At 36.4% G+C, this 25,569-nt stretch overlaps 3 pseudogenes; all 3 read left to right on the top strand.

Moving 5' to 3' along the window:
- Positions 1-265: 265 nt before the first annotated feature.
- On the top strand, positions 266-5,229 carry LOC133778855 (monocopper oxidase-like protein SKU5; annotated as a pseudogene).
- A 19-nt stretch (positions 5,230-5,248) lies between these two features.
- On the top strand, positions 5,249-6,709 carry LOC133778860 (rac-like GTP-binding protein RHO1; annotated as a pseudogene).
- A 1,281-nt stretch (positions 6,710-7,990) lies between these two features.
- LOC133778541 (ureide permease 1-like) lies at positions 7,991-9,380 on the top strand (annotated as a pseudogene).
- The last annotated feature ends 16,189 nt before the right edge of the window (positions 9,381-25,569 follow it).

Raw genomic sequence — 25,569 nt, forward strand, 5'->3', positions numbered from 1 at the left:
TTTAAGAATATTAATTATAAGATAAGGTTTGATTAATATAGCTGATTATAGAGATGTAATTTATTATAACTTAAAGTTTAGATAGAATTAATAATATGGTGACACTTGTCATATGCATTTTTATTAAGGATTTAAGTATTTTGATGAATAGTCACTACACCAAATATCCCTTTTCATAACATAAGAATATAATACTACTGAAAAAGTATTATGATATAGTTATATATATGTGGTAAAACAAAAAAGTGGCGGTAATTTACTTTGGTAGCCTGCCTATAACTTGTAAAAGTTATATTCGGCTCCCCCGTTTTCTTCTTCGGCTATGGTGTATCCGAAGTCAAACTCGCCTCAACTCACTCCCACATGTGCCTACACCATTCTATTACATCTCTCTTTCTCTCTCTCTCTCTCTACCACCAAAGTTTGCTTCTGTTGTTTCCACGTCACCACTCATTGCAGCAAACAAAGCTAAGTAACCCCCTTTTCTCTCTCTTTGTCACTCTTTTTTGAGCTTTGATAGAGTTATCTGAAGCTTGAACTCTCTTTCTAGCAAAAGATAAAGAAAACCCACAAGGGTAAGGCTAAAAGGGAAGTTGTGACTGAGACTTTGGGGGTTCCAATGCCCTCAGCTCTGCCCTGTCCTTGCTTCTTCTTGTTCTACTTGATTCTCCTTCTGGGTTCGTTAAGTGTTGGTTTGGCTGGTGGTCCCTATGTCTACTATGATTGGTCAGTTTCGTACATCAATGCCTCCCCACTTGGACCCAAACAGAAGGTTCTTTCTTTCCCTTTCAATTTCTCTCATTTTTTTTATAATGCAATTCCTTAATTCTTTTTCTCTTTTGGCTAATTTTTTTTTGTACCCAATTGAGATATGCCTCGTTTGTCAAAATCCAACTTAATTTTTTGTTTTTTATGCCGGGTTATGATGCCTTTTAAGTTTCTTTTCTTGGTTATATTTTGACAGAGCTTAGTGGGAATGCACTACCCCTTTGTAAGCTATTTTTAATTTTTGTGGCACAGAAGATCTGGAATTTTGTTTTTTGTTTTGTGTTTTCTTTTTTTACAAGATAGGGAAAAAAGAATTTTAAAATGAGATTCCTATATAGTATTTTTATCTGCTTGAACAATTTTCCTTTCATGGGTATGTTTTCTTTCTTTTGTTTGTTATTTAGGTGTGTCAGCAACTTGATTATGTGTACTATTTTTTAAAGAGTACGAGAAATTAATCTGGCCTTTTTCTTCATTTTGAGCAGCATTACCTTTTAAGTCTCTGTTTATCTCCTTTTGCTCCAGTATTTTACTGTGTAAGACTTAAACATTTGAGGCTAGTGATAAAATGACATTGGTTGTTTCATTATTCTAGGTTATTGGGATAAAGGGGCAGTTTCCAGGACCGATTCTCAATGTCACTACCAACTGGAATGTTGTTGTTAATGTCAAGAATAACCTCGATGAGCCATTGCTTATTACATGGTATAATGTATGTGTGCCATTAACATATGAGAGTTGTTTTTAATGTTGACAAATTCAAATGTATACTTTTTTTTTTTTTTGCATAATGTTTAAATGCAGGAATGGAATACAGCACAGGAAAAACTCTTGGCAAGATGGCGTGTCAGGGACTAATTGTCCAATCCCGGCCGGTTGGAATTGGACATATGATTTTCAGGTGAAAGATCAGATAGGGAGTTTCTTTTACTTCCCTTCCTTGAACTTTCAAAGAGCTGTAGGAGGGTGTGGGGGGGGGGGGGGTCATTATAAACAATAGAGCAGTTATTCCACTACCTTTTCTGCTGCTAGATGGAGATATTACACTCTTTATTAGTGACTGGTATACAAAGAGTCATAAAGTGAGTTTATGTCTTGTTACTACATCTATTACTGAATTCTTTCTCTTGGCTTTATTGGGTATGATACTGATGTTTATGGGGTAACAAGAACTGAGAAAAGATGTTGAAAATGGAATTGCCCTTGGAGTTCCTAACGGTATTACTATAAGTGGACATGGTCCCTTTCGATATGATGAGGCACTTGTTCCAGCAGGAAATCATTTACTTCTAGTAAATGTTGAACCAGGTAAAAAGTAAATAGTATGCCTCTTTTTTCATTTTTCTTTTTGGCTATGTAAGGTTTAGTTATGATTGTTAAATTGATTTATGAAGGTAGGCTGTCAATCTCATTGTAACTTTCTCTTGAACAGGAAAAACATACTGTCTACAGGTGCATAATGTCGGTATCTCAACTAGTTAGAATTTCAGGATACAAAACCACAACTTACTTCTTGTTGAGACTGAAGGATCATATACAGTTCAGCAGAACCACTCAAACATGGACATACATGTGGGTCAGTCATATTCATTTTTGGTAACAATGGATCAAAATGCCAGCAATGACTATTACATTGTTGCCAGCCCTCGTTTTGTCAATTCATCTTCTTGGATTCAAGTAAATAGAGTTACTGTTTTGCACTACTCAAACTCTCAGAGGCCTGCGTCAGGTCCTCTCCCTGATCCTCCTAATGATTTGGACCCCTATTTCTCAATGAATCAAGCAAGCTCGATAAGGTTGAAGCTGAGTATTATAATATTACAATCTAGGCTAAAAATAATCTATTTCAAGTGCTTAAAATCTAATTCTGTAAAGTGAAGAGGTGCCAAATAAATATTTATCCAATAGCCCAATAATACTTAGCATTGATTGTTATTATTGATCTGGCTTATGATTTAATAGTAATTTACTTTTGGTTCCCTTAATCTTTTTTTTTCTTCACCTAATTATGGACTAATTAGTATTACACTTTGGTCATGGTGGTGCAATCTTAGATGGAATGTCTCAGCTGGTGCTGCTCGTCCAAACCCACAAGGATCCTTCAAATATGGTCAAGTGTTAACAAGGATATATACTAAATTGACAGACACCTTAATTGAAGAAAGTTGTTTTTTTTCTTTTCTTAATTAAGTAATATGGTTAGATATGATGATATGATATATGCTGGTTATGTACTTTCTATTTATGTAGATGAAAAGAATAAGACTTGTAAAACCTTCTTTGTGTTCTTTAAGAGTTGTGTTACAATAATATGTTTGTCTTCTTTTCTTTCCCCATACATGTGCATGTGTTTCAGTTGGATCTTTGTCAGAAAATGGCCGAACATCTTGCAAGGACCACAGTTAAATATATTATGCGGTTTCCTGTCTCTCTCCACATGGGCAGTTTTATATCTCTGGTTGTGGTTCTTATCATATGAGGAAGCTGGCTGATTGTAATATTGGGTCGAGATATAATTGGTCTGGCTGTAATAATGGCTGGAACTGCTCTATTGTTGTCTTTTTATTCAATTATGCTTTGGTGGAGAACACAATGGCAAAGCTCAAGTACGTATTTCATTGAAATTTATTTATATTTCTCTATGTGACAACCTTACTATTTCAACATCATTAATAAAGGCTCAGATTTTGTTTTTAAAAAAAGTATCTGGCCATTAGTTTATTGTCCTGTGCCTAGAAATAAGTTGGTCTTAATCATTTGACTTCATAATTATAGTTTGTACGCATTTATATTTGGTTCTTCTACGAAACATTTTGCTTGCTATTAACAATGCTTTCTTGAAATTTTGGTTTGTTATGAAGATAAGTATCCCAATTGTGCAAGCATGAATGTCAACGTGTTCATGTAACTTTGAGGGGTGTAAAGAAATATAAGAAGTTTTCAGATGTGAGGGGTTGCAGTTAGCCTTAGCATGGAAAAGCGGAGAATACATTTTTTTTTATCTGATATCTGAACATGAGAACAAGTATGTTTTGTCCAGTAGTGTAATTTTGTAGTCGGCTTAAATAGACTGAACTTAATATGTTTTCGATCATCCTCTCCTCTAATTGCGTGAACTGAGGAAGTAGATGCTGAATTTGATTTGACCTTTCAATTAATGTGCAAATCATTTTCCTATAAGTTTCATTGGGTAGCCCTTTGGCTGGTTTCCTTCTTCAATTTATTAAGAGAATGGATATCTTTATTGCATTGGTGGAGTGTGCTTGTCCTCTCTTCTAGTCAATACTAGTCTTTGATTCATCATCATGAAACAAAAAAGAAAATTGACATGATATTTATGGTGTAGCCTTGTTTGAGCTTTGGGAGCTTAGTGCTATATTTGTTATATCCTGGATGCTAGAGGGCTAGTTAGATTCAAAAGAAATCAGTTGGTGCTTTTAGCTTTCTAGCTAATAGGACTATTTTCACTTTTTTTTGTTCCTTTTGTCATTTTATGCACTGTTTGGAAATTTGAGGTTATGATTTTTCAACAGTTTATGAAACATGCTACAAGCTTAGGTTGACAAAAGATGAAACCAGTTACTCTGAAGTAGGCTAAGTATTATATTATTCTGCTCTAATTCTTGAAATGACATTTTTGAATTCATTTATACTCCAGTTCTTTCTCTTCTTGTTCCTTTTCAGTCTTGTATGGTTTAGCAGACGGGCTTAAAGGAGCTTATCCTTAATTAGACCCTTTTAGAAATTATTATTATTTTTTTATAAAAAAGACCCATTCAGAAACTTCAATAGTTTTTCAAATGGCAAGTCTTAAGTGTAAGAAGAATAGAAGAGAGGGTGGGGAGTCTGTAGTGCATTTAGAATTATTTCATTGGGTAAATTTTTGTTTAGATTGGATTTAAGGTTGAGCACATCTGTACTGTAGTTGTGTATTCTCTTTCTTGATTTATCTTCTTATTAGTGAAAATAAAAAGAAGGTTAATTATGGATTCTTAGCTCACTAGTTGCCCCTGCTATTGGGGCTGGAGAAAATGTTCTTTGTTGGTCTTATGGAGGAAAAGTGTAGAGAAATGTTATAATATGAGGTATTATTGCTAAATAATGAGATATGCTCTATGAAGGTTGATCAATGTGATGTGTTAACAGTGTCTGGTCCATTTAGGTGGAAATTATATTAAATGGTTAATTGGCCCTGTTAAAGCTCTGTTACATTATTGTGATGAAGCTTTTGATGAATTATATTATTTTTATGTCTGGCCACCTAACTTCAGAAAGTTTCACTCACATCTCCTGAATTTTGCTTCTACAGGAGTTGTTGCTGTTCTTTTACTTCTAGTTGTTGCTTTTCTTTGTGTGTACAAACTTTGTGCTGTGTATGTTACAGTTGGTTCAAAGGCATCTCAATGGTATTCGCCTTCTGGTTTCTTCTTTGGCGTATCAGCAAATTGCCTTAGCAATTAACATGCTCTTTATATGTAGAATGGTGTTTAATGGTACATGCAGTTCCCTAGTCTGGAGTTTTGGTCATTTGTTTCTATGTTTTCTACTTTTGCAGTAGCAATTGAATCTTACTGTTTATTAGTTCGTATCATTTTCTATCATTTTTTATTTTCGGAGTTGTTTGTTTTCCCCCTTTTCTAAGTCTCTATCCATTTGCACAGGAAACGACTTAGATGTGGATGAGTATGTAAGGAAGGCATACAAATTTGCCTATTCCGATTGTATAGAAGTGGATCTTGTGGCTTGTTTACCAGAACCACCAGACCCTAATAAACTAAAGCTTCGAACGTGTTTTTGGTCCCCTTTCTAAAATTGTTTGGTTTTAGTTGTTTACTCTTTCTTTGGAAAGATTATCTGATATGCGATTGCATATCATTTTGTCCAATGACTAAAATTTAGATTGTGGTTTTGTAACCTTTGAGACTGTTTTTAATTGTATTAATGTGCTGCTAATTGGTAAGATTATGGAATTTCAATCCCCTGCTCTTAAATTTCCAAAAAAATTAGGGTTGTTTCCATTTTGTTTTGTATGTTTTGGAAGAGGAATTCTGGGTTTGTTCTACAATTGAAATCATATTCATTTCGTTCTTTGGTTGAAAACAGGATTATGTGCCAACTGTTTTCGACAATTTCAATGCAAATGTGGTTTTGAATGGAAGCATTGTTAACTTGGGATTATGGGATACAGCTGGTAACTATGCATGATTACAATTTAATTTATTCAGTTGTGTTATATAGATTTTCTTTTCTGGGTCTGAATTTATTTCTGTGGAACAGGACAAGAGGACTATAACAGGTTAAGACCCTTGAGTTATTGTGGGGCAGATGTTTTTATACTGGCATTCTCTCTCATTAGCGAAGCTAGCTATGAAAATGTTTCCAAGAAGGTTAGGCTTTGTTTTCGTATGGGCAGTTACAATTTATTATAACATTCATTTGGAGTTGGTAATCCCATTAATGCGCTAATGTCTCCCATCACATTTTTTATGTTTCTTCTCCAGTGGATTCCAGAATTGAAGCATTATGCACCCGGTGTCCCAATTATTCTTGTTTATTAAGTACCATATTGTTTAGTTGATGGAACTTCTGATAATAGCATGAACAAGAATGAACCTTTTTTCATTTTTTTCCCTTTCCTTTTGATTTTGACGAGCTAGACCTTCAAGATGATAAGCAGTTCTTTATAGACCATCCTGGTACCGTGCCAATTACTACAGCTTAGGTGAAAATTCACTCCTTACATGCTCTAATGGATTACATAATTTCACTTTTTTTTACCTTCTTTACATTGACCTTTGTATCACATTTAGGGGGAGGAACTGCGAAAGCTTATTGGAGCACCTGCTTATATTGAATGCAGTTCAAAGACATAGTAGGTATGTAGTAGTATCACTTGCTCAGTAAACTTAGCTTTTCCCTTCTGATGAAATTGACTTTTTTTTCTTAATTTGAAAAATTGACCTTCCCTATCTTCTCTATGTAGATTTATACTACTTTAAAGCTTTGAATGATATGTGTAAAGATGATTGAGTAAGAGATTTGCAGAGAAAAAGATTAAGGGCTAAAAGGATAAAACTTTAGAAGGTAAGCTAAGCATTTTTTTTTTTCAATTTTCTCTTCCAAAACCCATGAGTGGGTTGTTCTGTACAGAGACAATATTATATTTTTTGTTTTTTGGTCGTTATATTTTGGTTCATTAAATGATATCCACCTCACGTCATGGTGCTCACTAGCTTTAGATTTGTGGCATCTGGTGATTCTATAAACATATAACATAATATGTAGTACTAGTTTGATTTGTGAGATTTTAGCTGATTGGGCTTTTTATATGTTCAAATGATTTCCTTGAAAAAATCTATTTTATAAGTTCTAGTCATTAGTTTTCCTTCTTAATTTCTGATTTCTTTTTTTTTTTTACTTATTTTTTGATGTTGGGATCTATTATTGGGCATTATTGTTAGTGTTTATTTACTCTCGTCCTTCTATGATTTGTATGGAACAATTCATTTCCAATTTGTTTTATGTTCAAATAAATTCAAATTTTATTCTTTCTCATGTCATTAAAAGTTTTACATCACTGTATTTTTCATTATAATTTCATTTTAGCCAAATAAGAAGATTTAACTCCATCTCTCTTTGATCTCTATTTCAAATGGTATAATGAACCTCTCTCATGGATATATTTTTCTTGACTAATTTCTCCTAGGTCTCTTCTCGTCATGATTTTCCAGAAGTTAAGCAACACTGTTGGGAGTCTTGTAATGGCTCCTAGTCACATATATATCTTACTACTACAAAAAATATCAATATATATGTATATTATTAATTAATGTCACAAAGTTATTTAACTGGTTAAGATATTATTTTGATATTATGTACATAGACTACTCTTAGTGCAAAAAGAAAATTGCTAGAAATTTATTGCATCTGCAGAGACTACTCTGTTGCATCTGCAGAGACTGCTCCTTCTCATGATAATTCAGTATTGATTATATTTTTTAGCTCATTACAAGTGTTGAATCACAAATATTCAACACTTGCATATATTTGGATAAAGTTTAGTTCATTCATTCTCTATTATCTCTGATGAATGTGGTGTTGTTTGGAGAGACCAGTGATAAGGAACACAGTATAATGAACATTTCATCTGTTTGCCATAATGGAGTTGTATTGTATTGTATGTATTTGGTTTTGATTCATGTTAGGGTGATTGGTGCAGGACAATTGGCCTTCTATGATGTTTGCAATAGCAGGAGGGGTGATACTTAGCCTTGGAAATCTCTCAACTCAGTATGCTTGGGCTTTTGTTGGCTTATCAGTCACAGAAGTGATCACTACAAGCATAACAGTTATTATAGGTCCTTTCTTTCGTTCTCTCTCTTTGACCATTTCTAAATGTTGATGTTTGTCTCTGACCATTGTTCCTGTCACCATTTGCTTCTGTTGCAATCTTTAATGGTGATGATAACAATCTTGAATTACTTTTTAGACGATAGAATTAATAGAGCCAAGATCCTTTTCCCTGGCATTGGCTGCTTCTTGGTTGCAGTTTGCTTTGCTTCTGCTGTCCACTCATCTAATGTAGCTGATAATAAAGAAAAGCTTGAAGGTTTTTCATCTAAAGAAGGGTATGTTTCCTTCATTAAATGTTAAGGTTATCTAAGAATTATCTTTTTTTTATTCATTTCTAAAAAGAAAATCGTCGAGCTTGTTGAGTGATGCAATGAGAATGATCAGAAAACTAGCTGCACCACTATAGACGGCACTGTAAAAGACAATAATTTTCAGTATGGAAAATCAATTAAAATTCTCACATTTAGATGAAAAATGATAATCTTGTGTTGCAAAAATACTACACAACAATATTTGGACGTTCATCACCTGACACTCAAATCCAAACATCTCAGATTCTCTATCACATTTAATAATTATTATAACTCTTGCTACATGTGTTTGGGAAAAGCACTCTCATTGAACTGTCCATATGTTTCTTTGCTGGTGTTTGCTTTTCTCTATTCTCACCAGCATTCAACTTGGCAACAAATGATCAATGGCATAAATTGAAAGATGGGGTTCCTCACTTGGTTGTCTACACTGCATTCTTTTACTTCTCAGTATCTTGTTTTGTCCTTGCTATAATCCTCAACATCACATTCCTTTACTACCCTGTGCTCGACTTACCCAAATCATCATTCAAGGCTTATATGAATGACTAGAATGGCAGAGGCTGGGCCTTAATGACCGGTCTGCTTTGCGGGTTTGGCAATGGTCTCCAATTCATGGGAGGCCAAGATGCAGGGTATGCTGGAGCAGATGATGTTCAGGTTGGTTCAAATATATTATTTTTTCTTGATTCCAAACTTCTCTTTTGTGGGATAAACTTGTTAGTGCAAAATTTCAACTGAACCAAAATGTGCATCACATACTAATATGGACTTTTTTGGAGTGGTGATTGGCAGGCACTTCCACTAGTAAGCACTTTATGGGGAATTCTTTTGTTTGGAGAATACAGAAAATCATCAAGAAGAACATATATATTGCTAGTAAGTATGTTGTCTATGTTTATGGTGGCTGTTGCTGTTCTTATGGCAGCATCAGGGCATCGAAAGTAGGAGTCAGTTGCATACACAACCCTTTGCCTTTGTTTTTGGGTAGTGTTTTGTGTAAAGAAATAAGTTGGCATGTCGTTTGATAATACTGATGAGGATGCATTAACAAACTATACGAGAAGCTTTTGCTTCAACAGTTGCATGGCCTTTTATTTGATTATATAAATGTTTGTTCACCATTAACCGATATGCAATCCCAGATTATTATAGTATGATTTGATTGATTTGATAGGGAAGATGAGAAAGACAAAATGATAATGGGGCCAATTTGAATTAATATTATGCACCATTTAATTAAAGTTCTAAGGTCACTTGAGTATAGATAGTTGTAGTAATGTGTGTAATATAATAACTTCATTATTATTCAAACTCAATTATTGTAAATTTGGTTGTGTCATGATATTATTGACTATTTTAGATGAATGATATGATATTTCATGACTTCATAAGTTTTTCTTTTATGTTTTATTTACCAGATTCAACAAGTGAAGTGCAAAAGAAAATCTTATTTGGAAGGCTTTGGTGTGCTGACATTTGGAAGATTATGAATTCCTACCTTTACTTTTGAATATGCAATTGTTTATGACTATTTTGTTGACTATTGTGAGAATTTTTTTTTATGTTAATTAGGCAATGTTGAATATCTTAAGACTTTTGGATTGTTTTTTAGATAAACTTGAATGTATTTTGACACAATTTTTTGGTTATGTGTTTTGAACCATATAATTGGTACTCAAAAATATATTTGTACAATGTTAAGGGTGTCTTAAGTATATTAAATGAAGCAGGTTTGAATTAAAGCAATAAAAAATAATTATAATGTACAGGTTTATATAATAATAATTTAAGCTTATCCAAATATTAGAATAATACAAAAAATGTGTTATTGTATCTTTTACAATAACATTGGTTTATAAGCATAAAATTATGTTATGCAAATTATTTTCTATAATGCAGAAAGTGTGTTATTATAAAGTGTATCATAACGCTACTTTATAAGTACAAAAAAGTGTTATATAATCTATTTATAAATAGCATAATGAAATACTTATCTAACTATTAAAATAACACAACAAAAGTGTTATCGTAGGCTATACCATAACACATGTCTATAACTATGGAAAAGAGTTATGCAAAGTGCTCTGACTTACTATAACACTGCTTTCATCAAAAAATGTTATGGTATATATTTAATAATACTTTTTCGGTCTTATTGAAAGTATTTTTTCTTGTAGTGAGTTTAATTAAAAGAAAGATATAGAATCTCTAGAGCCTTCCAGCAGCTGTTAGGATCGTATTATGACTCAGTCAAAGTTTTTTACTCAATTCAAAATATGCTGAAAAAATGCAAATAAGTGTTTGATATATTTCTGCAATTAGTATTTCAATAATTTAGGTTTGTTATTATGTATTAAACAATGGGTACCCATACCATATTTTATATTTCATGTTTTACTTTGTATTTTGCACAATAATTATTTTGGGGTTTTAAATAAAGTTATGTTATTTCCTATGTATGTTCCCAAAATAGTAGCTCTGTTTAGTAGTTTTAATGGTCCAAGGTCTTAGAAATAGTTGGGTCATTACATGTCTGAAGTTGCTAAGGAAATAGTCTGGCTAAAGAAGTTCTATTCAGGCCTTGGTGTTATTCCAGATATGGATAAACCGCTTGTGTTGTTTTGTGACAACACAAGAGCGATAGCTAACTCGAAAGAACCTCGAAGTCATAAGAGGAGTAAGCATATAGAAAGCAAATATTACATAATTTGAGAATATGTGGCCAGGGGAGATGTGAAGGTTATGAAGATTTCATTTGAAGACAATCTAGTGGATCCGTTTACAAAGACACTACCAGAAGATACATTTGATAAGCATATCAAGGAAATGAGATTAGTAGAATTAACGCATTAGTTTCAATTATCCAAGTGGGAGTTTTTTTGGGGTTTTATGCCCTAATTAAAACTCATTTTCTTTGTAATCTCATTTTATTATCAATAAAAGAATATGAATCATTTTTTACTTGGTCAATCACTTTGCTCACATGTTTTATTTTCATGTTTATTTGTTTAATATGAACTTCTATTAAATGTCGAGCATATAACTATTCATATTTATAGTGACGTAATCACAGTGGAATATAAATATGATTACATGTTAAAAAATAAGTTAGTCCTAAGATTATTCAGTACATAGGAATTACACTGACTTGACAATCTACGATATAATCTACTTACACATTGTAGGGTTATGGATGTATTTGTTACATCGGACTGGACCGATATCGACAGTAGATAGGATTAGTAAACATATTGTTATTATCTATTCTATTCATATCATATAGTTGATCATAGGTCAATTCAATCTCAATTCTCAGTGGTTAGTATTCTAATTGATTGTATTATTTGAGTTCTTTTACTTGCTCATTACTAGCCTACCCTACAGACTAGCCCATACTTACATCTTGGGAACTTGGTCCTATAATTGAGTGGGAGTGTTAATCATAGATATGAACATCTATAGCTTTCGATGAAGAAGTAAAACGATGGTTTCCTTTTAGTTTAGTTTGAGGTACTAAATGATAACGATCTCATTCCAGTGATTAATATTAGTTTACTAAAATATCATTTACAAGGTATTAAGTGTTTTAAGGATAAAATACAATGAGGGGTAAAACGGTATTTTAAGTCTCATATCATTGTAGACCGTCTAGTGGTGCTCAAACTCTTCAAACAATACAACCCATTTTTCTTTAAAATCTTTCTCTGTGTTGTATTGGTATATTAACTTAACAAACCTTGTGGTGAAAGCAAGCAACTTAATTTTCTTTGTTGCATTGTTCCCCAAGTGCCATGCACAAAGTTAATGAGTTGAAGACGGCAAGAAATAGTGAATGGCGAGAGCCATTCTGTCATCACCATCATTGAGTGCTACTTTCGATTTTTTGTTGCCCATGCAGTCTAGGAGCACCCTCAATAACAAACAAATTGCATCTTCTGTCTCATCCAAAAAGCAAAGCTAATCAGAAAACACATGTCTCGAAATGTTGATTGACGCCGACAATAATTACCAATGGCTTATTATACTTTTTGGTCTTCTACGTCGAATCAAAAGCAATTGCCTCACCGAATAACCTAGTGCTCCCTCTGAGTCACTTTCTAGCTTCTGTTCATTTCTTATTTTTTCCACTATGTTGTACATGTCCCTTAATTGAAAAGCAAATTTTTGTACCCAATAGATTGTAGGGCAAGATGTGCTATAACTGTAGCGACCCAAATTTGCTAATAAGGCTTAGGGCCTTGATTAGTGTGTTTGGAGGGCAATAAATGGTTTATTATGTTAAAATATGAATTTGATGATTATGTGATTAGAAATGTATGTTTAGGTGAATTAAATATGCATGTGGACCCCATTTGGTTGTTAGGGGCGTATTTGTAATTTAGCTCGTTGAGGGCACAAATGCAATATTTGTGTATATTGTGATTGATACCACGTGTGAGTGGTGATATAATTGAGATGCACGATTCGAGACGGTCCTAGGGAGCGGTATAACTAGAAAGTCACAACAGGGTCAAATACACGGCTCAGGAGGAGGCTAGGGGTATTTTGGAAATATAACTTGTGTTCGAGAATTAGTGAGTAATGGTTAGTAGCTTATTAATAATTTGGTATGTCGGGATTAACGGATATTCTTAGGTATACTCGAAGACTTAGCAGGATATGTTAAATGACTAAACTACCCTTGGTGATATTTGAAGACTTAGGTTAAATTAAGGGGCAATTAAGTCATTTTGGCAATTGGATATACTCAGTTAAGAGCTGGAGAATACTAGAAACACTTATACAAAACAGAGCCTGACCCTATATGATTGTATTGCAGGGCATAGCCCCCTTGAATATGCTTATACGTGTTTAAGTATTTGTTAAATTATGCTATGTGTGCATATATGTGAATGAACGACAAGAGCCGGGAATGGTGAAGGCTGAGAACGGCGAGGGCCAGGAACGGCGAGGGCCAGGAACGGCAAGGCCGAGTATGGCAAGGGGTCGAGAGTAGCGTTAAGCACGCGGAGTGCGAGTTGCCAGGGCGAGACCCTAAAGGATACCTGGGATATCCTCACAGTGTAGACCACGAACCCAGGGCCTGGTAAAGCGCCTGGGACGGCACAGCCGTATGTGTTTAGACCGTTGGCGGTTTGATTATGTGTTAAGTGAAAGATATGCATATGTCATCTGTTAGTGTGAGTTTTCTTGCTGGGCTTCGACTCACGGGTGCTCTATGGTGCAGGTAAGGGCAAGGGGAAAGTCAACCAACCATGAGTACAGAGAGTATGAAGCGGTGCGTACATGTTTAGCCTGCCTGGCTGCCATGGCCAGGGGTTTTTGGGAGATGCTTGTATTTAACCTAATTTTGTCGTTTAGTCGACTTTAATTATATTTTGAGTTATAAATATTTCTAAACAGTATTTTGGGATCCCAAATGTAAAACGCTTTATAATTTTGAATGAATGGATATATTTTTAAATTATGAGACTTTGTATATGGATTAGCTACACTTTTGTCTTAAAACCTCGATTAGCGAGTTAATTGCACATTTTTAAACTCACTTAGTAACGACTCTAAGGCAGTAGGGCATTACAACTTGGTATCAAAGCGAGCCAAGGTTTATGGTTCCTGGAGATTGATCAAACATGTACGCTCGCTGTCAATGACAAGCTCAACTCAGGGTTGGTTGGTAATGATTGACTTATATGCTTGAATATGTTCTTAGCTGACCTATTTGCCTGCTTATTCTATATAGAGCATGATGAATGAGTTAACATATGCATGATGTCAGGGCATGGCCTGTTGAGTGTTATATGTTATTTGTGTTATGTGGATTGTTGTTATGGTTGGCTGATGTGATTTGGAAGGTGGTTTTAGATGTGGTTATCATGCCTGATGAGCGCCGTCATTGATTGCAAGCATATTGTTGAGATGCCTCGATAATCATAGAGACTCCGCAGCAGTAGGGCCGAGGATGACAACCAGGGCCAAGACCCTCCACCTGCCCCATAGAATTGGCAACAAATGTTTGCCGAAATGGAAGAGAGACTGCAACGAACTGAGGAAGAACTTCGATAGTTGAGGTAGCAAGCCCCTCCTCAGGCCACTGGGTTGTCAGTTCAGCAGGTTGTGGCACCAGCGCCGATTTAGCCTCTTATGGAGAATAGGTGGGAACCTTTGTATGAGAGGTTCAGGAAACAACATCCTCCCACCTTTGAGGGTGGACTAGACCCACTGCAGGTAGAGTAGTGGATGAATATGATTTCCTCTGTCCTGAATTTTATGAGGGTGGTAGGGAACGAGAGGGTAGCTTGTGCCAGCTACATGTTCAAAGAAGATGCCCGCATCTGGTGGGATGTAGTGACTCAGAGGAGGAATGTGGCAGTTATGACTTGGGAAGAGTTTAGAAACATCTTTAATGAGAATTATTACAGTGTAGCGGTCTGAGCTACGAAGGTTGATGAGTTTATCAACCTGATCCAGAACCAGTTGACAGTTACTGAGTATGCCTTGAGATTTGACTGGTTGGCGAAGTTCGCACCGAAATTGGTGCCGACCGATGCGGCAAGAAGAGATAGATTTGTATGGGGGTTGAATATTATGATTGACTGTGATGTTAAGATTACCTTGGATCCATAGACTACTACATATGCTCAGGTAGTGGACAAGGCCCTTACAGCTGAGAGGGCCGAGGATCAGATATGGAGAGAGAGTGTTGTGAGGCGCGATGCCAGGAGGATGGTGCCTCCTTTTATTGGATCTAGTCGGGGTAGTGGCCCCAGTGAATAGAAGAGAAAGGCGCCAGATCCTTTTGTTCCTTCTAGCTCAGATAGGAGGGCACGGGGTGCTTTTGGCGGCCGTTAGGGAGGAGGTGACAACTGGAGGAGTTTTCCGGTGCAAATGACGACATCAGGGTGAGTGAAGGATTAGGGGATGATTTATATGTGGGAGTGCCAATCATCTGAAGAAGAACTGCCCACAAGCCAGGAAATAGGAGCCGAAGCAGGGCGACAGTCTCGCTCCTGCCAGGGTGTTCACCTTGACTCAGACTGAGGCTAAGGCTAGCCCCTCGCTTGTGACATGTCAGATTTCTAGTGCTGGTTCTTCTTACACTGCATTGATTGATTCAGGAGCTACTCATTCATTTGTGTCTGCTAGAGTGATAGATCAGATGTGTAGACCTAGAGTTTTGTATGCTAGGGGTTTTCAGACTTTGTTGCCGATTGCGGAACTGGTAGTCTCTAGGAGATGGATTAGAGCATTGCCAGTAGAGATAGACGGTAGGGAGTTGTCTGTTGATCTGATTGAGCTAGTGATGGATGATTCGATATGATTCTAGGGATGGATTGGCTATCGAAGTATGGGGCGACGATTGACTGCACGCGCTGAATGGTGACTTTTAAACCAGAAGGGGAGGTACCCTTTGTATTTGTGGGGACAATCAGAAGATCGATGGTGCCTGTGATTTCAGCACTGAAGGCTAGAGACCTGATGCAGGAAGGTTGCATAGGATTCCTAGCGAACGTTGTGGATACCTCTAGGGTGGTGTCGGTTGGACCGAGTGAGACCAGATTGGTATGTGAGTTTCCAAATTTATTTCCAGCAAACTTGCCAGGGTTGTCGCCGCAGTGGGAGATTGAGTTTGTTATAGAGTTGGCGCCAGGGGCAGACCCAGTATCTAGGACACCTTATATAATGGCTCCAGCGGAGTTGAAGGAGTTGAAGATTCAATTGCAAGAGTTACTTGATTTGGGGTTCATCAGACCGAGTTTCTTGCCATGGGATGCTCCAGTGTTATTTTTCAAGAAGAAGGATGGATCTCTTAGGATGTGTATTGACTACAGGGAGTTGAACAAGTTAACCATTAAGAAAAAGTACCCACTGCCTAGGATTGACGATTTATTTGACCAGCTACAGGGAAAGATAGTGTTTTCGAAGATTGATCTTCATTCGGGTTACTATCAGTTAAGGATCAAAGAAGAGGACATACCAAAGACCGCTTTCCGCACAAGATATGGACACTATGAATTCCTGGTTATGTCCTTTGGATTAACCAATGTCCCAGTAGCTTTTATGGACATGATAAACAGGGTTTTCAAGGACTACTTGGACAAGTTAGTGATTGTGTTTATTGATGACATTCTGGTGTACTCTCAGTCAGAGATAGAGCATGAGAAGCATCTACATTTGGTATTGCAGCGGTTGAGAGGGCATAAGCTATATGCTAATTTCAGCAAGTGCGAGTTTTGGCTACTGCAAGTCACATCTTTGGGCCATATCGTTAGTAAGGAGGGGGCTGACCCAAGTAAGATTGAGGCAGTGAGGGATTGCCCTAGACCAAGCAGTGTTCCTGAAGTTAGGAGTTTTCTGGGATTGACAGGGTATTATCGGCAGTTCATTGAGGGGTTCTCCAGGATAGCTACACTGTTAACTGAATTGACAAGGAAGAAGACTGATCACTGCGCCAATGTTGAGTCTGCCGACAGACAGTGAAAAGTTTGTGGTTTAATGTGATTCTTCCAGACAAGGTTTAGGGTGTGTGCTGATGCAAGCTGGAAAGGTGATATTCTATGCATCAAGACAATTAAAGGAATATGAGCAGAGATATCCCACGCATGATCTGGAGTTGGAAGCGGTGGTATTTGCACTTAAGGTTTGGAGACATTATCTATATGGTGAGAAGTGTAAAATATACACCGACCATAAGAGTTTAAAGTACTTATTTACTCAGAAGGATCTGAATATGCGCTAGAGACGGTGGCTGGAGTTGGCAAAGGATTATGATTGTGATATCCTATACCATCCTGGGAAGGCTAAAGTAGTGGCTGATGCATTGAGTCGGAAGGGCCCAGAACAGTTGTTTAGTTTGAGGTAGATATCTCATAAGTTAGCTAAGGAGATGACTAGAGTAGGTATAGAGTTGGTGGTTGGTTGGTTAGCCAACATCACTCTTCAGTCTTCACTCCTTCAGAGGATCAAGGAGGCGCAGGGGGAGGATTCCTAGCTGAGAGGGCACAGAGAGAGTGTTTTAGTCAGAGTGGCTAAGGACTTTTCTATCTTGGAGATGGGGTTACTGAAGTACAAGGGTCGGATCTGTGTTCTGATGGATTTTGATAACCGGCGAGAGATCTTGGATGAATCGCATACCACTCCCTATTCCTTACATCCAGGTACGACGAAGAAGTACCAAGATTTGAGAGCTTTGTATTGGTGGTCAGGCATGAAAAGGAATGTGGTGGATTATGTGGTCAAGTGCTTAACATGTCAGCAGGTTAAGGCTGAACATCAGAGGCCAGCAGGGTTATTGCAGCCTCTAGGGATTTCGGAGTGGAAGTGGGAATATATTACCATGGACTTCGTGGTTGGTTTGCCGAGGACCGTGGGACAGCATGACTCGGTGTGGGTGATTGTGGATAGGTATACCAAGTCTGCCCACTTTCTACCTGTCAGGACGACTTATACCGTGGAGCCGTATGCCGAGTTGTATATGAAGGAAATTGTTCGACTTCGTGGGGCTCTAAGGTCGATAGTATCCGACAGGGACCCTACCTTCTCCTCTAAGTTTTGGGAGAGTCTGCAAAAGGTTATGGGACACAGTTGCAGTTTAGTACCGCTTATCATCCTCAGACAGATGGAAAATCTGAGAGGACGATTCAGATACTGGAAGACATGCTACGAGCCTGTGTGCTTAATTTTGGGGGATCTTGGAGTAAGTATCTCCCTTTGATTGATTTCTCATACAACAACAGCTATCAAGCGACTATCGGAGTGGCTCTGTACGAGATGTTATACGGGAGGAAGTGTAGATCACCCATCCATTGGGATGAGACGGGTGAGAGAAGGTACTTAGGTCCTGAGATGGTTCAGATGACCAATGAGGCGATTGAAAAGATTAGAGCTCGAATGCTCGCCTCCCAGAGTCGCCAGAAGAGTTACTCAAACTTGAGACACAGGACAGGTCGGTGACCATGTGTTCCTTCCGGTTTCACCTTGGAGAGGAGTGAAACACTTTGGTGTTCTGGGCAAGTTGAGCCCTAGGTTTGTTGGCCCCTTTGAGATTCTGGAACTGGTTGGAGAGGTAGCTTACAGGTTGGCAATGCCTCCAACCTAATCAGGGGTTCATGATATGTTTCATGTGTCCATGCTCTGAAATTATGTATCAGATTCTACACATGTGTTGAGTATAGAGAACTTAGAGCTGGATCAGGACTTATCTTATAAGGAGAAGCCGGTTCAAATTTTGAACCGGAAGGATAAAGTCTGGCGGAGCAAGAGCATTGCCTTGGTGAAAGTACTGTGGAGAAATAGCAAGGTTGAGGAGGCGACGTGGGAACTTGAATTAGATATGCGGGAGTGGTATCTCGAGTTGTTCAGGTAATTTTGAGGACGAAATTTCTGTAAGGAGGGGATAGTTATAGTGACCCAAATTTGCTAATAAGGCTTAGGGCCTTGATTAGTGTGCCTGGAGGGCAATAAATGGTTTATTGTGTTAATATATGAATTTTATTATTATGTGATTAGAAATGCATGTTTAGGTGAATTAAATATGCATATGGACCCCATTTGGTTGTTAGGGGCGTATTTGTAATTTTTTCCTGTTGAGGGGATAAATGCAATATTTGTGTATATTGTGATTGATACCACTTGTGAGTGGTGATATAATTGAGATGCACGATCTAAGACGGTCCTAGGGAGCAGTATAGCTAGAATGTCACAACGGGGTTAAATACTCGGCTCGCGAGGAGCCTAGGGGTATTTTGGGAATATAACTTGTGTTCGGGAATTATTGAGTAGTGGTTAGTAGCTTATTAATATGTTGGTATGTCGAGATTAACAAGGATTCTTAGGTATACTCGAGGACTTAGCAGGATGTGTTAAATGACTAAACTACCCTTGGTGATATTTGAAGACTTAGGTTAACTTAAGGGGCAATTAAGTCATTTTGGCAATTGGATATACTCAGTTAAGAGCTGGGGAATACTAGAATCACTTAGACAAAACAAAGGAAGGAAAAGTGAACCAAATTCTCTCAACTCTCTCTCTCTCTCCCATTTGATGCTCTCCTTATCCCTCTCTAAGGTGGTTTATTTTGAAGGATTATAGGCCAGAAATTCAAGGGATTCAAGGCTAGGACTTGGGAGACTGAGCTAGGTTCAAAGGTAAGCTCTAATTCAGTTCTATGATTGAATTCTGCTGAGAAATGTAAGGTTGGGAGCTGATATGTGTTTTGATTTGTGGACATTGGAATGAAGTTTTGGCAAGATTAAGCTGAGGAATTTGTGGATTTGAGCTTGGAACTAGACTTGGAAGCAGCTCAGGGTCGAATTCCTACTTAAGGTAAGAATTTCATTGATTTTTTAGGTGAAATTTTTGGTGTGGTTTAGGTTTTTGTGAATTTTAAACCACTTTGTGATTTTGAGTTTGGATGAGTGTTTGAGTGTGTTTCTGGTTTTCATGAGTTGTTATACTATTTACATGAATTTTTAGGTCGAATTGGGGACTTGGGTGTACTTGGGTATTGATTTGGTTAAGTTTTGGCTCGGGAAAAATAGTAGGAAAAACCCAGTTTTCTGGGTTCGCGTATGAGCGTCGGGGCCCTATTCTTCCGTGTCGCGGCGCTAGGTTGAATCAAGACACAAGAACCATTCTGGGTGCTGCGGCCCCTATAGGGTTGTGTCGCGGCGCTAGGCCAATTTTAGGAAATGGGAATATGTGTTTTTAGGGTTTTGGCTCAGAGGGCTCGGGGGACGCTTTCGCTACCTTGTGTGGGGGAAACGGGAGGTCCCGAGAGCACGGGATTGGTTCCGAGGTACAATTGTAAATTGGTTAGTAACGGGAGTGTTACTTGTGTGTTCTGACTAGGTTTTCAGCGAGGCTCGGACTAAGGGACTGTGCTCGGGACATCGGTGCTTGGAAAGCTCGGGGCACAGGTAAGAAAACTGTTGTTCCCGTAGAGCAGGGCGAGGCCCTATAGTTTGTGTTGCAGGGCCCGGCCCTATATGATTGTATTGCAGGGCGTAACCCCCTTGAATATGTTTATACGTGTTTAAGTATTTGTTAAATTATGCTATGTGTGCATATGTGTGAATGAACAGCAAGAGCCAGGAACGGTGAAGGCCGAGAATGGCGAGGGATGGGAACTTCGAAGGCCGAGAATGGGAAGGGGCCGGGAGCAGCGTTAAGCATGCAGAGTGTGAGTTGCCAAGGCAAGACCCTAAAGGATACCTGGGATATCCTCACGGTGTAGACCGTGAACCCAGGGCCTGATAAAGCGCCTGGGACGGCATGACCGTATGTGTTTAGCCCGTTGGCAGTTTGATTATGTGTTAAGTGAAAGATATGCATATGTTATCTGTTTGTGTGAGTTTTCTTGATGGGCTTCAGCTCACAGGTGCTCTATGGTGCAGGTAAGGGCAAGGGGAAAGTCGACCAACCATGAGTACGGAGAGCGTGAAGCGACGTGTACATGTTTGGCCTGCCTGGCTGCCACGACCAGGGGTATTTTTGGGAGACGCTTGTATTTAACCTAATTTTGTCATTTAGTCAACTTTAATTATATTTTTGAGTTGTAAATATATCTAAACAGTATTTTGGGATCCCAAATGTAAAACGCTTTATAATTTTCAATGAATTGATATATTTTTAAATTATGAGACTTTGTATATGGATTAGCTACACTTTTGTCTTAAAACCTCGATTAGCGAGTTAATTGCACGTTTTTAAACTCACTTAGTAACGACTCTAAGGCAGTAGATCGTTACAATAGCAGAGCAAGTTTTGATCACAACCTTGTTAATAGTCATTACTTAGAAAGTTGTTGCATCCAGAATGTTGCAGTGTGAACATAAGAATTTCATTTCTGAGAAAGTTGCCAATTCATGATTATGAATAGGTACAAATTCCTTAGCTCTCCAAAGGTTTGTCTCTTTCATTTGAAGCAAATCAAATTGCAGCCTGACATCAAGTTCAAGTTACTTCCTTTGCATGCTTCTTTCAGTTTGGCAAGTTGAGAAATTTTTCTCTTCGAATGCCTTCTTTGGAACAAACCCACCGACGCATGCTAATAACTGTTGGGAATATATTTTGCAGGATCATAAATATTTTCATGTATGTTTCATATATTAAACAAATTAACATATAAAACAACCTAGAAACATGTTTCTAATGAATTTCAAGTAAATCAAATAACAGAGTTTAAGAATCTTACTTTTACGCAGCGGATATTGAGACTCCTTCATTCACTCTCTCTAACCCTTGTTAATTTCTATCACATAGTAATAACAAGAGAGTGAATTGGATCTTCAAACTACGCAGTCTTCCTCAATTTACTTTGATCACCTAGACTAGGGTGGGCAATTCTCAACACATGAGATGGGAAAATTATGGAGAAGAAGAGAGTATTGATGGGCGGCCATGATTGGTCTCTTTTGAGTCTAAGTTTTTGCTTTTTCAAGCTTACTTGTCAACCCTAGACTTAATTCCCTATTTATAGCAATATTTTAGGGTAAATTTAATTTGATTAAATAATAGCTTAAAAATCCTTATATGGCTTAATATTAAATATTTTGTCAAGCCTTGAGATTTTTTTATTTTTAAATTCAAAGCATAAAAGTCTTTTAAATTCAAATACTATTATTTTCTATAATTATATAACAAAATAAAATCATTATTAATTAATTAAATAAATATAATATATATATTTTTTAAATAGATTTCGTTATATATATAGGAAATCTGTATTATTAAAACTATATATATAATTATAATTATATTTAAATAATAATTAATTAAATTATTTATTCAAATTAACTAATTATGTTTTTAACCTTAATTTAATACCATTTATCAATTTGACACCAATTTGTTATAATTAATAAATTTGCCCCAAATTCTCTTTTCTTTTCTAAATTCCACATCTTACTAAAATTGTCCAAAATTGGCACAAAACAATTTTGACAATCCTAATTGATAATTAAATCAATTAATTGAGACTATCTAGATGATTTAATCAAAGGCATTGTGGGGACGATGGACCCATGAATTCAAGCTCCAATAAGTTACAGTAAAAATTTTATCGAATAATTTCACCACCTTATTAATTCTTCGTGACTCCACTAAAGAGTCGGAATTGCACTTTTGAACTCATATAACACTTTACACTTAAACTAAATACGTTATCTATTGTTACAACCATAATTTTTCATTCAATCCTCTATAGATGATCTACAACTGAGTCGGGTAAAAATTACCGTTTTACCCCTCATTGTATTTTATCCTTAAATACCACTAAGTTCCTTGTAAATGATATTTTCGTGAACTTTAATCACAGAAATGAGTACACAATAATTTAACTCGTTGAACCAAGCTATAATGTGATTTTCATTTCACTTCTTGCTAGAAGCTATAGATGTTCATATCTACGATTAACACTCCCACTCAATTATGCTACCAAGTCCCCAAGATGTAAGTATGGGCTAGTCCGTAGGGTAAGCTGATAACAAACAAATCAAAGGACTTGAATAATACAATCAGTTAGAATACTAACCACTCAGAGTTGAGATTGAATTGACCTATGGCCAACTTTATGATATGACTATATTAGATAATAACGGTACATTTACGTATCTATCTAAAGTCAATATCAGTCCAGCGCGATGTAACAAATACATCCGATCTTATCTACTTTGCTAATGTTCTGGAAAGAACAAAACACTACAATTTTTAAGTAGATCATATCGTAGATTGGCAAGTCAGTGTAAATCCTGTGCACTAACTAATCTTAGGACTAACTTATTTTGAACATATAATCATATGTATATTCCACTGTGATTACGTCACTATAAATATGATTAGTTATATGCTCGAGATTTAATAGAATTTCATATTATACAAATAATCATGAAAATAAAACATGTGAGCAAAGTGATTACCTAAGTAAAAAATGATATAAACTATTTTATTGATAATAAAATGAGACTACAAAGAAATTTGGTTATAATTTGGGCATAAAAACCCAAAAAAACTCCCACTTGCACTAATTGAAACTAATTCCTTAATTCTACTAATCTCATTTCCTTGATATGCATATCAAATGTAGTTTCTGACAGTGTCTTTGTAAACGAATCCACAAGATTTTCTTCAGATGCAATCTTCATAATGCCTTAAGAATGCTAGCAAGGCAACAAAATAAGGGAGTGTGAAGTCACTACATGTACCTAAATCTAACCCTCATGCATTATTCTTCACCATGTCCATTTGTTTGAGCTTTGGCTTAGAAAGGTGGTAGAAGTTTATCTTTTTCATTCAATATATAGTTAGGTACTGAGCATAGATGATGACAACTACCATCATTTTACTAAGCTTTAGTGGACTTAAATCTAATTCACATGCATTTTGAATAAAAAAATATATTTCTTTAATGTGGTATTCAATTATAAAAGTTTAATCGGTGAGTACATATTTTGATATTACATGGGCTAAGTGTAGGTGAGCCCAAGTAAGGGTCTACCAAATTGACCCATGAGCTAAAATTTTGATACCTCCAATTAATGTCAAGTGAGTAAAGAACATTAAAGAATTTATGTGTACTGAAGACTAATTTTCTAAGGGAAAAAAAGTGTAGCTCAATTTATGTTCCATGTGTGATTTGTATGCACATTATGTACATGTAGAAAATTTTACCTGATCATGTTACCAAATTAAACACAATAGTTTTCAAACGTAATATAACTAACCAAAAAAACTTTTGTTGTACCAAATTATGAGCTCTTGGAGGTTTGAGTTTCATAAAAAAAAACATCAGTGATTTGAGTGAAAATACTCATTAGTACAGAAGATTAGTTCATTAAAGTTTAAAGTTCATGCATGGAAATTTCATAACTAAAAAAGCCAGTGTTCATTAAAGTTACTTAACATTGAATCTTCAAAAGAGGTACATTAAAATAAAACATGAGATTAGTTCCATATTAGTAACAGTACCATTTTCCACCATGCATGGCACAATGGGAAGAGTACAAGGGAAGAAACCATAGAACTACAAAAGTAAAACAACAAAGCTAAACCATACATTTAAAAACAGAATAAGAAGAAGTTGGCTATGTAGTTTAGTGCATGATGTAGATGGTGCCAATATCTTCATTCCCCACTGGATGAACCTCAGTCAAGATCGATGATCTCCTTGGGCATAGCCTCACCACAGAGGTAGTTGGTCGCTTCCTCCACAAAGGCTTCAATGGTTTTCACCTGGTCATTTCCTTGTGTTTAGAGTTTGTTTTGCTAGTACTGAGTCAATGCCAACTCTATGCAATACTTACGAGTGTTGAACAATAGTTCAATGCATCTTCTCTTCGAATTGTTAGCAACCGTCAATGTCATTTCCACAACAACGCAGTTTGGGAATGAATTACTTGAGCCACACCGAAGTAGCTTGGAACGAGTCGACATATTAGGGCTTTTTTTGCAAGACGAACCTGGGGTGCCGGAGGTCATTGGGGTTACATGGTCTGGGCTATGGTTATCTATTATAATAGGTGATTTTTTGGAGGAAGAGAATAAGTTAATAGTAATTGATTTCTTTGTCATTATTCATAAACCTATTATGTTGCTTAAGCGAACTTAATATTTATACCCACAAGTAATGTGTATTGTAAGGTGAAATAAAGAATATGTTATTTCCCTCTAATGTTATTGGAACTAAACCATTATTTGAATTTTTTTCCATTAGGGTTTCTCATGTTCTAACCAATAGAGACCTTACACGGATAATGATTATTAATGGTTGTCCATGTTGGAGACATGAAAATCTTCTCCACTTTCTTTTCCAATATAGGATTGTGTTGTCATGTCAATTTGTACAATATCCTTTTTATATAATAACAGAAAAATGACTTTTTGCACTTCATCCGTCCTTTTAGGGTATTAACTAAAGAGATGAACTAAAAAAGGACATATGAACTAAAAATGAAAGCCAAACATCCTTTTATGGCACGTGTGGCTTACATTTTTACATTAAAAAAATTAAAAATGTTAGCAGTAGCCTCTACTACTAAATATTAAGAAATATTATTAAGGTTAGAAATGAACTCTACTACTAAATATTAGGAAATATTAAAAAAGACTTTGATAGAATCTTTTTTTTTTTTTGTTAGTT

The sequence above is a fragment of the Humulus lupulus genome, chromosome 1 (genome assembly GCF_963169125.1).
Source record: "Humulus lupulus chromosome 1, drHumLupu1.1, whole genome shotgun sequence".
In the NCBI taxonomy this organism is placed as follows: Eukaryota; Viridiplantae; Streptophyta; class Magnoliopsida; order Rosales; family Cannabaceae; genus Humulus; species Humulus lupulus.